The sequence below is a fragment of the Psammomys obesus genome, unplaced genomic scaffold, assembly GCF_907164565.1.
Source record: "Psammomys obesus unplaced genomic scaffold, mPsaObe1.curated_primary_1811, whole genome shotgun sequence".
In the NCBI taxonomy this organism is placed as follows: domain Eukaryota; kingdom Metazoa; phylum Chordata; class Mammalia; order Rodentia; family Muridae; genus Psammomys; species Psammomys obesus.
The window spans coordinates 64,740,730-64,759,389 of NW_026585504.1; the positions used below are offsets into that span (position 1 = coordinate 64,740,730).

Genomic DNA, 18,660 nt, shown 5'->3' on the forward strand with positions numbered 1-18,660 from the left:
AAATCAGCCCCCCAACACACACCTGCACAATTAATTCTGTTTCTGTGAAACCGTTCAGAGGGCAAAACTAATCCAGAGTGATGGGAACCTGGGCAGTGATACTCACGGCTGAGCAATGATGGGGACTGCCCAGGAAGTGGACGATCACGGGACAGATAAGGGTGAGCCGAGACTTTTCCAAAGACAGCTTTTCTCTACGGTCTGGAAAATATTCTATGCTAGACACATAAGCGATTTTATTAAACATACTGCAAGCCAAATTTAAAGAATAAATAAATGCAGATGGATAGAGGGATAGATGTATAGACAGACAGACAAGCAGACAGATACATATCAATGAATTATCAAAACTGATACTCAAAATATCCAGCAGAATTCAAATACAGAATCTACTCCTAGGAAGCTAGCAAGGTTTTTATTGGCATTCCAGGTAGAGCAGAGTCCCTTCCAGGGAGGCTTTTAAGTAACAAAAGACAACATGACAGATAGGACAATATCATCAAATGGGTATACACAGCGCCTAGCAGAAAGAAACCGGAGACATTCAGCCAGAGAGAAAGCGCAACAGGAACTCCAGCTGACGGCCTCAACTTCCCCAGAAGCTTTCTGCTGGATGTTGTGAGCACCTGATTTGATATTTTATGCCTTTTTGTATATCCTTCCTATATCTATTTTTTAAATTTATTCCTCTATTTTTGCTTACTATATACTGAAAAAACCCATTTATTTGAAACTTAAAATATGCTATCAAACAAAAGATCAGGTCAGACATGCATCTAAGTTTAGTAGCTTCCCTTAAATAGAGCAGGGGCTAAGAACTTGATTTTGATAATTTACAAATTATGATATTAATTATTGTATTATATTATATTTTCAATACTTCTGTATTTCCACAGTCTGAAAAGAGGATGGTAGCACAGTTTAGCTAGTAAAATATTCAAATGTTCAACTTCCTGAACAATCAGTTGTGGTAATCTTTTTGCATCCACAAAAGACTCTCATGAGCACCTCAGATATCCTGCTTTCTTATGGATTAATGCGGTGAGCGTTTTTCCTCTTATGGCAATGGACCTAACACCATAATGAGAAGACAATTTTTGCATCTAAGGCACCGGCTTGCAGAACCTCTTTATTCTGCTTTCCTCATTTCATGGCAAGTTCTATTGCAACCTTAATGGTAACGGCCCTCTGCACGCATCTCATTATGAGCTTTTCACATTAATTCAAAGATCTCCATGACTGCCTCGCACACCATCAAATGGCACGGTGAAATATGAATACAACTTATCGGAAAACATCTGTATGCATTTCATCTCAGAGAACACACACTGGGGTCTACTTTGCAATTCTGATGATCTTCACAACATAAATACACACCTATTGTGCAATACGGTCCCATTGACATGATCTTTATCCTCCCTTCCTGCATGTTTATTCCCGGAGGGGGAAACAATCAGAAGATTGAAGCACAGGCTAGAAACTATTCTCTCTTTCAGAGGAACTTGTATTTTGAATTTACAGGGATGAGCATTTCAGGACTCTTCCTATTTGTTTAGTTTACAAAAACAGGTTCGAGGGAACATATATTAGATGAAAGTACACTCAACATGATGTGAATGAATGACAGATCAGCCATGGTTCAGATCACCTGCATAGCTTCAATACTAGTTTGGGATCAATTTTTTTTAATTAAGAAAGCCCACAAACAATCTTTAGAAGTAGAGTATCCAGAAGTAGCCGGAAAGTTTTCTCTGTAAGTAGGAGCAAACCTGTTGCCGCGATCTAATGCTCAAAGGACTCCATGAGCCAGCTTGAGCTATACTTAGCACCAAACCCAGCAGTTTAACTAGGGGTCATTTCTGACACATGCAACCCCAGCTTTCACCTGCACTCAGCGTTGAGGAAACATTTCCTCTGGGGCACAGAGCAAAACCCCGTAAGGATACACTTGGAGCTAAACATCCCTGCAGAGTACCCCAAACACAAATTCCCTGTGAAGCTCTGTGAAAGTCACCAGTGAAAAGGAATTGATTTTCTACAGTGTGTTTTGTGGCATGATGCATAGTTGCAGATATACACCCTTGCAATGCAACCAGGCCACCTGCTCCACCTTCCTGTTCCCAGGCCACCCCTCACAGGCTTCTCTGGAAGACTACTCCCAGGAAGAGACAGGAGATATACAGTCTGTGCTCCTGCTGTTTGGTAACAGTTCTGGGGGTTGTCTGAACCCCTCCGCTGCTTCATTGTTCAGATGAAAATGCAGTAGTCTAAGAAATTTCACAAACAGGTACTACATCACCTCGTCTATGTGGATGGCAGGATCCAAATTCAATGGAGTCTCTGTGGTCCTAACTATCACCACTGCGAGGCTGACCCTCCTCAGAGTTCCAGGTATGCGGCCAGCTTTCTGCATTTAAGCCATTTCCTAAAGGTACCTATCAGGTCAAAAGCATCCTTTTCATGCCAAATTATTTCTCCCTTATTAAACAAAGTTAAATTTATTACCAGTTTTAGTGTTATTTCTGTAGTTGTGACAAATACCTTGTCCACAAAAATAACTTTTGGGGAGAAAGGATTTATTTGTCTTATAATTCCAGATCACAGCTCATTACTGAAGGAAGTCAAGACAGGCACTAACGGCTGGGATTTCCAGACTGGCCTGCTTACTATTCTACACAAAATTACCTCTGATTGAGGAACTCACTTCACAACCAAAGAAGTATGGCAGGAACCAGGGAAGATGATGCTTGCTGGCTGGTAGGCAGGCAGCCTTATGTTCAGCTAGCTTTCCCACAGAGTTCGGAATCACCTGCCTGGGGGATAGTATTGTCCACAGTAGACTAGGTCTTTCTACATCAATGAACAATCAAGACAACCCCCCCACCCAGTCCAGACATGACCACAGGCAAAGATGATTCTAAACAACTCCTACATTAGGATTATCTTCCCAAATAATTGCTGGTTGTATCAAGTTGAGAGTTAAAACTAACATTACCCTGTGGCACAGCATAAAAAGTAGACACTGGCAATCTAAACTTCTAGGCCCTGGTCACCACTCTGCTCTGAATCCCCTGTGTGACCTTGTATGAGACAGGGATTGATGTAAGTGCTGATATAAGAGCAAAGGCTGGGGGAGACTGCTTGATCTTGAAAGCTGCAATATAATATTCTATGATTGTGTTATTCCTGAGCATAAGCACATTTATAGGGTAAGTGTTTTGATCATGTTACAAGTTTATTAGATCCAAGTCCTTATTTGAGGACACATCCATTATGTCCACAGCAGTGTTGTCATGAACACATTATTAGGACATCAACCAAATATGTGTAATTCAATTTGTCCAAAGTGTAAGCATATTGGCAAGCACAAACAGACCCTTAAATGCCTTTTAATTGGTTGATTCGCTGAAAGCTATTGCAATATCCACTCTTCTACAGGGCTGGGAAAAGGGATAAAGGTGACAATTGGAAATGATGGTATAGGCTGGTAGGAGGCTCTTTAAGCAGAAAGCAATGAATGTGAAATACATTAGCTAAGGTGAAATAGCATTTTTTCTGGTCATTTGTAAGGATTCAGTGAAGTAAATTCTGTTTGCTAACATGGAGTAGAATGACCTCAAAAAGTAATTATCATATTGAATACATAATAAATTAAAATATAATACACTTTTGTGTATAAGTGCATGAAGGTAAGAACGCACACGCATGTGTTTCATTTCTGTTGCTGTGATGAGTACCCTGTCTAAGGAATAACTTTTTGGGGGAAAGGGTTTATTTGTCTTATAATTTTCAGTCACAGCTCATTACTGCAGGAAGCCAAGGCAGGAACTAAAGGCTGGAATTTTCAGACAGGTCTACTTGCTATTCCACACAAAGACCAAGAATGATCTCCGATTGAGGAGTGTGTGTGTGTGTGTGTGTGTGTGTGTGTGTGTGTGTGTGTCAGAACACAACCTTAGGTGTCATTTCTCAGCTGCCATCTACTTTGATTTTTTGTTTTGTTTTGTTTAACAGCATCTATCACTGGCCTGAAAGCATCCAGTAGGCTAGGCTGATTCACCAGTGAGCAAGCCCCAGGGATCCTCCTGCCTCCATCTCTCCAGTACTAGGATTCTACGTGTGTGCCACCATCTGGCTTTTTCCACGTGAGTTCTGGAGCTCGAATTCTTGTTCTTGTGAGGGAAGTGCTTTACCATCAGAGATAACTCTCCAGACCACAGACGTTACTGATATGAACACCAAGCATTTCATTTTAACATTCCAAGACTGACTTGCATCCTACATAACTTGAGGAAACAGCTGTGAAGCCTCCGTAGAGTCCATGCCAATCTGACAGGCACAGAGACTGCTTCTCTAGTGGGACCCTTCACGAGTCCTCTAGCTCTGTCCATTATAGCTCTGTCCACTACGAGCCCTTCTGTTCCCACCTGTGAGGAGGCCTGGACAGAGAAGGGTAACAATATGTGGCTGGAAGCAGTAAGGCTATAGGATCAAAAACGGCACTGTTTCTGCTTACTTAGAACCACAGGGCCTGCGACATACAGGAAATGACCTTTCCAGTGAGCCTTCGTGTAGGTGTGTGTGTGTGTGTGTGTAAGCCAGAGCACAATCCAAGATATCATTTTTCAGGAGCCCTGCACATAATTTTGATATAGGGTATCTCACTAGCCTGGAGCTAACAGGCTATGCTGACTGGCCAGTAAGAGCCAGGAATTCACCTGTCTCTTCTGCGATCACAAATTCACATACATTCACACACCTGGCTTTTTAAATGTGTGTTTTGAAGATAAAACTGAGGCCCTCACTTGTGCGAGGCAGACATTGCACTGAGTGTACCTTCTCCTCAGTCCTGTACTGCTTTCATTGTTCCTTTTGAGGTTCTGAGGCACCAGGCCTATGGTGATTGTCAGAGAGTGGCCTGTGCAAGGAATGGGTCAGGGCTTTAAAGACAGCACGGTCAGCTGAGATGCATCTGTGGGGAGACAGCCAGCCCTGGAGACACATGTCCCGTGTCACAAAAGGGATCCACCAGCTCATCTATCCAAGCGTGGCCGCGAGCTTTGGAGAATCTGATTTCCATCTCCAGGTGGCGATAGGTGGGGGTGGGGAGTATTTGTTTTCTTGAGGCCAGTCTGAATGGTAAGAGGCCATAAAAAAAAAAGCAGCAGCACCTTTCCCTCCTAGAAACACTGGCCTTAACTGTCAAGGTCTGAGCTACTTAGCTTTTTGGTGTACTAATCTAATTTCCCTGCTGTGGCACCCACTGATAGCTTCCAGTGCAAGGAATTAGTGTGTTCCAACCTGCACGACCAGATCCCCAGGTGAACATTGCCAGGGCTGGCCCTGTGTTCCAAAATTCATGAGAATGGAATGCTCAATAACAATTTTTTTTAACTGGGGGGAACATTTTAAGGTTTCAATGATAAACATTTACTGCGTGAAGTTTACTAAATCTGGTATAATCAGGTTTTCTTATGCGGATGTGAAGAAAATATAATGCCTGAATGTTGCACGCTACAAGGTGCATATTTTGAATTTACATTTCAGCCACTTAGTTTATTATAATATAGTGCTGATTTGCATAACAGATTTGAACCTTCATTTGATGTTAAAAACCCCAACACTAATTTGGACACAGGACCTTCCCGTCGAAAGTTTTCAATTCAGCCTAACTCAATTCTTCCTTAGATAAAGAGGCATAAGCACTCATTCTTGAAGGTCACAGTAATGGAGAATGAAGCTAGCAACGTCATCCTCCAGGGACTTGTTTTTCTACAGTGCTTTGTGAGTAAATCTGATACTGTTGGAAGGTCTTGGGAAGAGCAGATAAAACCGAATCAAGATAAAATATCGTTCAAATAGCATGGATATGATTAAAGTCAGATCTGGGATCCAGTATTAAGATTACCAGGCTGGGAAGATGGCTCAGTGGGTAAAGGGCTTGCACACAGTGTAAAGACAAGAGTTCAGATCCCTGAGCACTTGCAAAAATCCAATAGACTTGGAGCTTGCCTCTAATCTCAGTGCATGGGAGGCTCTGACAGGGGACTGCTCATGAGCAAGCTGGCCAAATCGCTGAGCTCTGGTTTAAATGGAGATCTGCTACCTCAATAGATAAGGGGTAGCACAATTAAGAAAGACTCCAATTGTCAACCTCTGTCCCTATATGTGCATTCACACAGGTATACTCCCACATGCCACACAGACAGAAAAACAAGAGATTAGCACTAAATGTACAACATAAATTGCTTTTCAGAACCCAACACATTATTTTTTCAAAATGATTTATTTTATTTTTAATTAGGTCTTTCTCTCCATCCCCGTCTCTCTTTCTCTCTCTCTCTGGGACATGGTAGAACATGAGCAAATGAGTAAGAGTAAGAGGTCCATGGATTCCCCTTGGAGCCTGAGTTATAAGTGGTTGTGTCACCTGACATGGGTTCTAGAAACCAAACTCAGACTCAAACTCAAATTGGTCCTTTAAACTCAATTTGTTTGCACCTCCTAGAAGGCTTTTTGCTATTGCATTGTGGTGATTTGAATGCGAATGACTCCACAGGCCCCTGTGTTGAGATGCTTAGTCTTCAGAGGGCGGCACTACCACGTGGTCTCTAAGAGGCCTGGATTTGTTGGAGGAGGTGTGTTACTGGGGGTGGGCTTTGAGGTCTCAAATACTCTCTCTGTGTCTCTCTTTCTCTCTCTCCTCTTAGCTATTTCTCCAGCACCTGCTTTCTATGCCATCATGCATCCCACTGTGAAGATAATGGACTAACCTCTGAACTGTAAGCCCAATTAAATGCTCTCATTTATAAGAGTTGCAACGGTTCTGGTGTCTCTTCACGGCAACAGAAACCCTAACTGAGACACCCAGGTATACTTTTTGCTCTGAGGACCTCCGAAGGTAAACATTTCTGTTGTATTTTCTGCTTAACAGATGTGCTGGTTAGTGCTGCCTGTCAGTGTCGCCCACTAGCATCACCTGGGAAGAAAGTCTCGACGCCTGTCTACACCAGCTTCACTGTGAGGACGGTATAGGAGGACCCAGCCCGCTGTGAGTGGTGACATTCCCCACGTTTGGGTGCTGAACTGGGTAACAGTGGGGAAAGTGACTAGTGTATAAGCATGCATACATTCATGCTCTTGGCGGAGGATGTGATGATGAGCCTCAGGGTCCAAGCTTAGCTTTTCTGACATGATGAACTGTAACCTAAAATTTAGAGCTAAAATAAACCCTGTCTCCCCCAGGTTGATTTTTGTCAGGGTATTTTCATCACAGCGAGAAGTGAGCTAAAACAGCACACAGCTGTCTATATTCATCTGTTCCCTTATCTATAAAGGGATCTTCATGTCTGACACTGTCTTTGGAGTCTGAGTTACGCATGGTTGTAAGGTCTCAAGTCCTCAGGAGCACCTAGACTACCATGTGTGTGTGCTACGTGAAATTTTTTGGTGTATCTTTGTATGTGTGCATGAGTGTGTCAGCCTTGGCTATTGTTCCTATGTACTGCTCACTCGTTTGTTTGTTTGTTTGTTTGTTTTTCTAAGACAGGGTTTCTCCGCAGTACTAAAGCTCACCAATTCAGCTAGGCCTCTGTCTCCCCAGTGCTGAGATTACAAACGTTCAGCACCACACTCAGTAAGTTCTAGGTATCAAAGTCAGGTCCCGAAGCTTGCAAGGCAAGGCACTTTAGAGACTGAGCCATCTCCCGAGCCCCTCAGTGACTTTCAGTTAATGTAATGAAGTCACATGTGCTAGCTGTATTGTGATTTTTCCTGGAAAGCCTTGTCAGGTATTCTGAGCACATGCATCACGCTTTCAATGAAAACCCCACCATCACCATTGCTACAGCACAGAAAGACAAGCAGGTCACAGGACAGTCTTGACCCCCAGAGGCTGAACGAGGCGTCCTTAGTGATGTGAAGCAGTTGAACTGGGAGACTCACGAAGATTAAAACCCCAAGAGGATGCCTTGTGTGTCCAGCTCCTTGAAACTGTAAAGCGTTAGCGACACCTGTCCAACATCTCCACAGGGCTCTGCGGGCCAGAGATGTACACTGCTACTTTTGCCCACTTTCCGATTTGGCCCAGCATGCAGAGACACTTGATTGTAGGACATAAGAATCCCTCATTGTTTCTAGTGAGATGATGGTTTATGTTGAGCCAACTATGCTTTTGAAAGCACCTCATCCATATTTGCATGCGTGTAGGAGACTATGAAGAACAGAAAGGCAGGTACCTCCTATATTACCTTAAAATTTACTGGAAGAGTACTTTGGGTGAGGTGGATTCAAACTCACACTCAGGAAGCAGCAGGGCAGCATATGTCACTCTGACCAAAAACTTGCCCATATGAAACCAGTCCCCAGAGCTACAGGGAGCCAGGCAGAGATAAGCAAAACTAAACACCAAACAAAACAAAACAGAAACAGCATAAACAGTAGAAAGAACAACAAAACAGAACTCATTTAACGAGGAGAAATTTTTCTCCTAATCATCCTTACTTCATGGAAAGATGATATTTACATGTCTACCTCCTTGCAGACAAGCACTGCGCTTGTTCCCCAGGTTTGCGGGATCATTAATCCACCCAACAGTCATCAAGGCTTACATCTGTTTATGTTAAATGTGGGAGGAATCAAACATTCATACGGCAAGGCTTTGTCTCCCCTCACCACGTAAAGGCCAAATCAATTAAGCAAAGAGCATCAATCTCAAGATGACTTTCCATAGCAGTGCTGAGAGTCCTAATCAACGCACAGCTTTAGTCTCTGCCCAGAAATGAGGCCCAATGCTGACCATCCTGATCACTCCACAGCATTTAACCACTGCACAGGAACGGCGAGCAGTGCTGCCATCTTGATCCCAGCACAGCATTTAGTCACTGCATAGGAATGAGGATGTAAAAATACAGCCTCTAATTTGCTTTAATAAAGAATAGTATGTCTGCTGAGATCGTTCAAGTGTCTGCTGTGCAAGCATGAGGACTGGAATTCAGATCCTTAGAAACCCAAGTAAATGCTGTTTGGCTGCTCTAAGTCCAGCTTTGGCAGGTGGTGACTGGGATCTGCAGAGAAAGCTGGTTGGCGAAATCGCCCATATGTTCAGCCTCTGGCACTGACTGAGAAGGGTCTACTTCAACAAAAAGATGGAGAAACAACTAAAGATTGTTCTGATTTCAACTTCAATTTCTGACTTCGACCTTGGGACCACACATGTATGCAAACATACGCACATAAAGCTGCACACATACACACATGCATATGTATACATGCAAGCTTGCATGTACACACATGAACAAGAAAAAGGATCAATAATGTACCAGTTACTTTTCTTTGTTTCTGTGAACAAATACGTGACAAAAGCAACTTGTGCTCATAGACTGAGAGAGGATATGTTGGTCATGGCAAGGAAGACAAGGCAGCTAGGCCAGGAAATGGCCGGTCGCATCACTTTCACACTTAGGAGTCAGGAAACAGATAGGAAGTTGGACCAGGCTAGAAAACCTCAATGTCCACTTCATCCAGAGAAGTTCTACAGTCTTCCCAGAGAGCACCACCTGCTACAGAGCTCGCGTTCAAACACATGAACCTGTGGGACACATTTCATATTCAAAACAACAACGAGCACAGAAGAATAGAATGCATTTTGTAGCATACTTAAACATACCATTCAACATAGGCTGGTTCTTCAGGAGTAAGATGTGGACATTGAGGAAGGAGGGGAAAAGAGAACCCCAAGGGCATACAGATTAAAAAAGAAGACAGGGAAGGAAGGATACAGAGGCCTTCCTGCATTTGTACAAGATGGTCCTCTGGGTTCCAGTTAAACTCTCCCCCACGCAATGAACTCATATTGAGGACAGTTTCCTCTTCTTGGACTTCTGCATACCCTACCAAGCTGTCTTTTTTCTCACACTGCAGCACCCCAGTGGCCTCAACACATCCCTCTGCTACAGGCTTCATCCTGGAGCACAGGCTCTGAGGAAAAGAACTTTCTTTCCCCAATCTTTAGAAGTCATATACTTTTAGGTTTGTTATATAATTTTATAAAAAAAAGATTTTTTAAAATTTTTACTTTCAATTGTGTGTGTGTGTGTGTGTGTGTGTGTGTGTGTGTGTGTGCATAGTTACCCATGAAGTCTAGAAGAGAGCATCAGATCCTTCAAAGTCAGAATAGCAAGTTACTCAGTGAGGGTGTTGGAAACTGAACTTGGGGCCTCGTAAGAGCAGTATACAGCTGCCAATCCACCCCTATAGCCCTTATATCATCTTATTTTAAACTTCATTTTCTCATAGAGATGACAGAAGATGTAGTCCATACAAACTATTAGCTAGAAGAGCTAGGTGAGTCAGTTCTGCAATAGAAAATGGCTATTGCTTCAACAAACTAGAGAAGACATAGTATCTTGAATTCAATGAGTGATTAATTTGTTATCATTTTTAAATACTTAGAAAATGTTTATGTTTCTTTATGCTAAGTACACTTAAATGCAAATTAAAAGTTAATTTTCAAAACTGTTATTTAGGCAGACAATCTTTTGTATGGTTCCTGGGCTTTTCTCCTATATAAACTATACATATATTTTGTCAGTTTTGAAATAGGTTAATTTTGCTACCAAGATTAAAAAGAAAGTTGTCATTCAATATTAAATCGTGGCTAGTTTATAACATGCTCTGTTGAAATAGTACAGAGATTTGACACTTTACTGTCTACTTTCATGTTTCTGAAGATTACAAAATTATCAAGATATTGATGCCTGTGGTTTGTTAACAGAACAAAGAGGATGGCAGGGTTGTGCTGGGCTGGGCTGGTGCAGCACTGTGACCAAAGAAATGGCAGGTAGAAAGGACAAGGGAAGGAAAACCTACCATGTCCTCCCTGGACTGAAAGTATTTATGCTCAGGGCAGGGAGGAGAAAGAAAAAGAAAAATGACACCATCAAGGATGAAGCAGGTCTATTAAGAGTCTTGGCTGCAGTCGGAAGAGGAAAAAAAAAATCACTTTCTGCCCTAACCCCAAAGATCCTTTCTCATCTTCTCTATTGGTTCTTGCTTGATCCAAGCTGTCATCTTGTCATTGAAAGTCTGACCCTGCAGGAGCTATGTGATCTTTCAATGTCCCCTATCTCACAGAGAGGCCATTTTTGGTTCTCTGACAAGTTAATATCCTTCCGGTGCTGCGTGTGTGAGAGAGTATCCCTGATGGACATTCTCCATATGTTTTCACATCTGACTGGCACTCATAATGGCACTATTGAGGCCCTCTGATGATGCTGAACGGCACATTCATGGCCCACAGCTTTACCGCCATTTCAGCATCCCCCAAATGCCAGGAATCTGTGTCCCTCCCATACCCTGAGGATCATTCTAAATTAGACATCAGAGTTGCAGGGCAGGGCAGATTATGCCTCTGTAGCAGTCATTCAAGTAGCCAAGGGGTAGGGCTGATCCATTCCAGAAATTCATAAAGCAAACTGATGCTGGCAGAGTGGGAGCCAGGAAGTGCTCTGAACTCTGGGGACATTTCTGACTTCTTTCGTAGACTCCTTCTTGCTCAAGAGTGGTCCTGGTATACAAGAAGGGAAAGCTCCCATTGCCTTGACAGCTACAAAGCACTCTTGCCCTCCATTTCCCCTGTCCATACCAGATTTGCTGATTTCTCATATTTGTATATGTAATATGTTCTTACAATGAATCCCTGTGTGTGCTTATTGTGTCTGAGGGGACACATGCCCATGCACATACATGTAGAGGCTGAAGGAGATCTTTGATGCATTGCTAAATCACTGTTCACTATGGCAACTTAAATTTGGATTTATGGTTCCAGAGGGTTATGGCCCATAATGGCAGGAACAGTGTGGCAGCAGGAACAGGTAGCAGAGAGCTGAGGGCTCACATCTTGAACAAGAAGAAGGAAGCAGAGAGAGTGAGTGGCATGCAGCTTTTGAACTTCAAGGCCTACTCCTAGTGACATACTTACTCTAGCAAGGCTGTATCCCCAGTGTTACCAGCTGGAAACAAAATGTTCACAGTCAGAGTCTATGGGAGATCTCATTCATACCATCAAAATAAACAAACACTACATTTATTTATTTTTTCTTAAAATGTGCTGGGCCAATAGTTGGACGTCCATGAATTTAATATGTAGCCCAAGACTATTATTCTTTATCCAACCCAGAGAAGATAAGCTTGGACAGACTTGACCAACAGTCAGTAGTACGGATCATGCATGTATTATAAATAATTATACTGACTGTGGAAAATGAAGAACAGAGTATTGAGAGGAGGTCTTGGCTTCAAAGAGATTATCACTAATCGAAAATGAAACTCTGGGGAGGAACATCCCTTGGATTTTATAAAAAATTCTCCTCTGTCACAGGAAATCAGAATTTCACTATTCTACAGAAGCCCACAACCTGGCCAGTAATGTGACACAGTTAGCTAATACCCACATGGCATCCAGTAGTGGGAACATCTAAAGAGGGCCATAGTGACTGTGATGATGCTAGCAAGGGTGTTGCATTGGGTTGGATTTCAGAAAGAGGTGTGCGCTCTCTGTGAGAACATGGCAGTGAGAAGTATGAAATACTAAGTCAAACTACACTGGTAGATTTAAGCACTGAAAATAGGGATGTAGAGAAGAAAAACATGACAGGAATGTGGTCTCGTTTTATTTCTGTCGCTGTGATAAAACACTCTAATACCAAATTACTAAATATCAAATTACTAAAAGTAATTTACGAAAGAAAAGAGCTTTTTTAGCTTATACTTCCAGGTCCCAGTCCATCACTGAGAGAAATTGGGACAAAGTCTCAAGAAGAAGCTGAAGCAGGAACTACGGTGGAATGCTGCTGGTGGGCTGGCTGTCTGGCTCATGCTCAGCACGCATTCTCACCCAGCCCCACACCACCTACCCAGGGAATATTGCTGCCCACAGCAGGCTAGGCCGTCATAAACAAATTCACAATTTCCTATGGCCATACCACTCCAAACATACTGGATCTCAACTGAATCACTTCATAGTCAAGACAATCCCCTACAGACACACTCACATATTAATTGATAGACACAATTCTTCTGTTGAGGTTCATTTTCCTAGGTGACCCTAGGTTGGATCAAGTTGACAACAAAAATTAGCCAATAAAGAATAAATACAGAATTTTAAGACACTATCATCTCATCTGAAATAACAAACAAACAAATAAACAAAAACTAGTTAAAAGATGCACTCTTAAGAACTAACAACCATTATCCACACCTTGGTTCTAAGCTGTCAGACACTCTTTCCATTGGTGTGTATAATAGATAAAATGGTGTTATTTCTATATTTGTGACACAGATATGGACACTTTGAAATGCCAGTCAGAAAGCAGAAGAAAAAAATAACCATCTCAGGTTGAATATATGAGAGTAATAACCTATCAGGATAATGGTAACAATGGCAGAATAAGGAAGACAGGGGCAAAAGTTAGATGGAAGGAACCTTCTGAAAATTATAACAATGTAGGCCCCTTTCTGTGACTGTACTAAAGAAATTTTGAGACATCTGGTAAATGTGTGCCTGTTCATCACTTAGAATGAACAGTCCAAAGCATGGTCGTTGGGCTCGAGAGATAGTTCTGTTGGCAAAGCACTTGTCTTACAAGCATGAAGACCTGAGTTCAAACCTTAACCACCATATAAATGAATCCAGGAGCAGTGGTGTGCTCTTGTAATGCCAGTACTGGGAAAGCAGAGACATTGTTGATCCCCAGGGCTTACTACCAACGCTACTTGTTGAGTTCCAGGCCAGGAAAAGCCTTTGTCTCAAAAATAATGAAGATAACAACTGAGATTCTCCTTTGGCTGCCACACACACACACACACACACACACAGCACACACAAACCCACACATATGCACACACGCCACACACACACACACACACACACACACAGGCACACACACACACACAATATTTCCTTTCAAAAGTTCCCTAAAGAGGAAAAACCAAATGGAAGGCAAACTGGGTATTGACAGTCAATTTCATTAGCTTTCCACCTTGAGCCTCTCCCTGTTAACTGCAGCTGTGTGATTTAGCCTCTCAAGGACAATACTATGTCCTAGCTCATAGGATTGTAAGAGATCAGGTCAGCAAAAGCTCTGAATTATCCAGCACAGAATGTAACATGGTGTTTGTTCAGCGACATTTTGTTGGGGCCAAGATGCATTCTTGCATATTGACCTTATTAATGGAATCTTCCCTTAAAACCATTTGAGGCTCTGGGATGTGGCTCCAAGGTAGGGTACCTGTCCCATGTACGCATGCCTTAACCAACAACAACAACAAACCAAACAAACAAGAAACCTGATAAACATTTGAGGAGTAGTTCACATGCAGATTCTGCAACATTTAATATATTATTATTGCCTGTGATTTTGCTATAGTTAGACAGCAACATTTAATATGATCCTGAACCCCTTGATTCTGTTTGCCTTTACAGAGGAGTTGGAAACACCTGAATTTGTTTTACAGAGATAATTCACCAATATCTCTCATAGTTAACTGGCAAATATTATTTGTATAAAATTACAATATTAATTTAATTTTAAAATATTTTGGGGGGCAGCTGTGTCACAATACATAATATATAGTGATATGAGGACATCTTGAAAAAGTTAATTCTTTTTCTATCATGCGGGTTCTTGGGATTAAAGCGGGATTGTCAGGCTAAACTATTTTGTCAGCCCCACATTATTAAGTTTGGAATTCCGGAATTACCATATGTACACTCTACACAAACTGAGTCACTGAAATATATCATTCCTGGTGAACTTCTAACCCAATTGATAAAAGAAAACTAGTAAAATTGACAGAGCTCTGCCAGAGCTGCCAGCAGTTATGATTAGCCACTGTTGTTCTGTGTGATTCCTAAGAAGAACCAGTAGCCACTGACTCATTTAGATTTGACTATCTACAGATTCAGGCGGGATTCACTGAGATGCCAGCCCCAACACAACAACTTCAGGATTTTATTTTCTACACTAGCTTTTTGGTTCTTTGGAATTTAGTTTGATTGTTATCAGAATAAAAGAGGGTCTCCAGAACCTGATTTACAACTACTTCTACTCCCAGAGCTATCACTGCACAAACTGGAATCAAGAGAAGCTTGACATTTTAATTTTTAGGTTAGTGCTCACCAGCCACAAGTGTGGACAGAACTGCTTTCCAGTGGTTGATGTTGTACTGTTTTGTGTGTGACACTGAGTATCATTATGTTGCCTAAGATGCCCTTGATTTGGGATCAATGATTCTGCTGAAGCTGCTCTGGCTGCTGTGACTAAAGGGAGATGCCACTATGCCTGATTACCCTGCTCTGTTTGTAAGGTTCTAGAACGTGTCAGCTAATTCTTAGATCCACCTTTTAATTTTTAATTATTTTTAAATTGGCTGAGACTTACAAATGCTTTTTCCTGACACTTCTAATTTATCTACTAAAATCACCATGGATCTAACCATCACCTTTCCATATTGCTTTTTTGGTGGCTACCTCTAATGGTTAATCAAATGGTTAAGAATCATTGAGCTGTCTGGTACAGGAGAAAATTTAACAGTTTTCTAAAACATAAAAAAAATGACTTGAAGTCCATGGGGAAGACTCCCTCCAAAGTCCACAGGGAGCAGCTATAGGGTCTGTAGTTTTGGCAGCCTGTGCATGCTAGTCAGTGTGCTCTACCTGTGACTTTCCCACACAGCCTAGACACACTCTGCATAGCTACACAGGATATCAGACATCCCCACAAAATCAGAAAATTTCAGAAAAAGCAGAGCACAAAGCTTCCTTATGTTTATGCAAATTAACCTCCCAACTCTCAGGATGGATTTATTGCTTACTCATTATCCTATTCAACAAATAATCACCAAATGTCAATGGGTGAAAAGCAAGCCCACCTGGGCTTTCCTTTATCTCTGGGGTGAGTACTTGTTCTCACCCAGTCCCCAGAGCAACACCAGAAAACTAAGCTGTGAGTGAAATAATGAATAGATCAACTGCAAATTCATCTACTTCCTCTGAGTGTGACTATGACACACAGGTGTTAGACAGCAGGTGTTCTAGTTTCATTTCTGTTGCTGTGGTGAAATATTCTGACAAAAAGCAATTTGGGGAAAGAACAAATTTACTCAGCCTGTAATTCTAGGTTACGGTCCATTTTGTGGGGAATTCAAGTCAGGAACATGAAGCATCTAGTCATAGCACATCCATAGTCAAGAGCAATGAATGTACACATGCTCTTTGCTCAGCTAGATTCCTCTATTCTAATAAAGTCCAAGGACCAAACCAATGGAATGGCGCTTCCCACAGTGGGCTGGGTCTTCCCATTACACACATCCTCACAAGCCAGCCTGATCTAGATAGTACCTCACTGAGACTCTGTCCCCAGCTAATTCTGGGCTCTGACAAGTTGACAAGTAACATTAATCGTCTCAGTGGTCACAGTCTATGTTTGTTCTTCAAGGGACTCTTAACAGCCTGTGGGGGCTAGGTTTTGTCAGCTTGGCATAAACCTAGACACATCTGTGAAGAAGGGATCTTAATTGAGAAAAAGCTTCTCTAAGATTGGTCTCTAGGTGTCGGTGGGGTATTGTCATCATTATTGACTGTGCAGGAGGGTCAACCTCTCTGTGAGCCGGTGGTCCTGGGTGCTCTAGGGACACTGAGCAAGCCTTGAGGAGCAAGCCATCAAACAGGTTTTCTCATGGCCTCTGCTTCATCTCTACCAAAGTTTCTACCTTAGTTTCTGCCCTCGGTCCCTTAATGATGGACTGCCACTGAGAGGTGAAATAAACCCTTTCATTCCCAAGTTGTTTTTTGGACATGGTCTTTAACACAACACTAGAAAAGCAAGCTAAGACACAGCCTACCTTTAGCAAGGATTACTTATGGTAGGATAGCTCATGAATTGAAAATTCCTTGGTGACATGTATAAACTTTGACATCTAACACCCAATGGATAGACCCAAAGGTCTCTGCATAGCCTGATCATGTGCTACTGGAACCTACCTATGCATGTCAGAAATTTGTTATGGCCAGCGGAAAAGCTACACTGTCTCCAGAACATGTGTTTGCTCTATAAATAAACCATCAGGATTTATAAACAGTGGCTGTGTATCCTTAAACACTGTTCCAGAAGAGCCTTGAGTTAGAACATGCACAACAGAAAAATTCATGAGCAGGCAACAGCTGTTAAATGTAATTACAATATTGGATCTTGATTGTAAAACTACAAAAGAAATGAAGCTTTTCACAAATTCAAGATCCCCATTGACAAACACTGATGGTGGTCGGGTCCAGGAAACAAAATGGAGACACACAGTTTTTCCTTTGGCCTGCCAACAACTTCAGAGTCATAAATTATAAATTATGTTCCAATAGATGAAGCAGAGAGGAAATTAATTTCTGAGATGAGATCTACTTTGTATTTGAAAAGAGCTCTTCTATTTTAACTTAGGGGTGGAGTTAACTTTTGATACTCTTTTACTAACTCAGTTTCCTTCTATGAACTGCAGCTTCCCATCATTCCACAGAGTATGTTCATGTCAAAATGCAGAGAACCAATGAGGAACTCAACCACTGAGAGAGTATTTCAAGGAGAATATCCTATGATGATGGTGATCTACTTATACAATGTCCAATGTGGTGGTTACCAGCTTCCTAAGGCTTCAGACTACTTGGTCCGTTTCTATTAGGTCACAGGAAGCCTCTGCCTCCCAAGCACTGGGATTAGAATCTCTTTACTGGCCCTGCACCTTGCTGAGTAGCTCCCTGTGCTGGCCTTGTCAGTGAGCTCAAGGGATCTGCTCTGCCAGAATCACAAACCTGTGTCACAACCATTTTTATTTTTATTATTTGGGGTTTTGAAGACAGCTCCCCCTGCTTTCAAACAAGCAATTTATACCCTGAATATCTGCCCAGTGCTTAGTGTAAAGATTTCAAGTGGGAATTTAAATAGCCCTCTATAGATGGCAGCTCTGGTGTTGGCCAGTACAAAGTCAAAAGGCTCCTGGTCAACTTCAATTATCAGCCAAGCAGGCCAAACAACTTATGAGTCACTTTTCACAAACTCTGCATGTCCCTGTGAAACCACAGCACAGCCTTTGATAGCGTAGGCCAGAAAAACTCCAAGCACAGCTTGGATCCAGTCTGAGCAAATGTGTATGTTATTAGGAGCAGTGGGGAGGAAAAGAGCAAGGTTAACCTTCTAGCCCCCTGTGCCAATCCTTGTGTTCCCAACCATGTGGCACTTCTCTCATGGGAAACAGATGGCTTGGCTTCCCAAACTGTGCAAGTTGGAAAGGTACCTAAGAGCAGAGTGGAGAGAGCTCTCAGACAGAGGTCCTCGAGAGTCCCCAAGACACAGTCCAGGAAGCAAGAGGAGCAATGCTGCACAGAGAGCCACAGGTTGCAAAAATCCCAGCTGCCATTTGGATAATAGTGAGCTTGAAGTAAGGACGTGCTTTAGCATTTCCTGAAACTTCCCTGCTTGTCACAGAGCACATGGAGACAAATGATGGTCCCCAAAGCCATCATTTCCCAACTCTATGTCATGGTTCTACTGAGCTTCCTGGAGAATGTATTCTGTATCCCTTGTGTGAGTGTGTATGCGTGTACATGTTTCTCTG

At 42.2% G+C, this 18,660-nt stretch overlaps 1 protein-coding gene across 4 annotated transcripts in view; it reads right to left on the bottom strand.

Annotated features, from left to right (window-relative positions):
- Nckap5 (NCK associated protein 5) overlaps positions 1-18,660 on the bottom strand; it is a 698,576-nt gene that overhangs the window by 138,887 nt on the left and 541,029 nt on the right. The gene's annotated exons all lie outside the window — the stretch shown is intronic.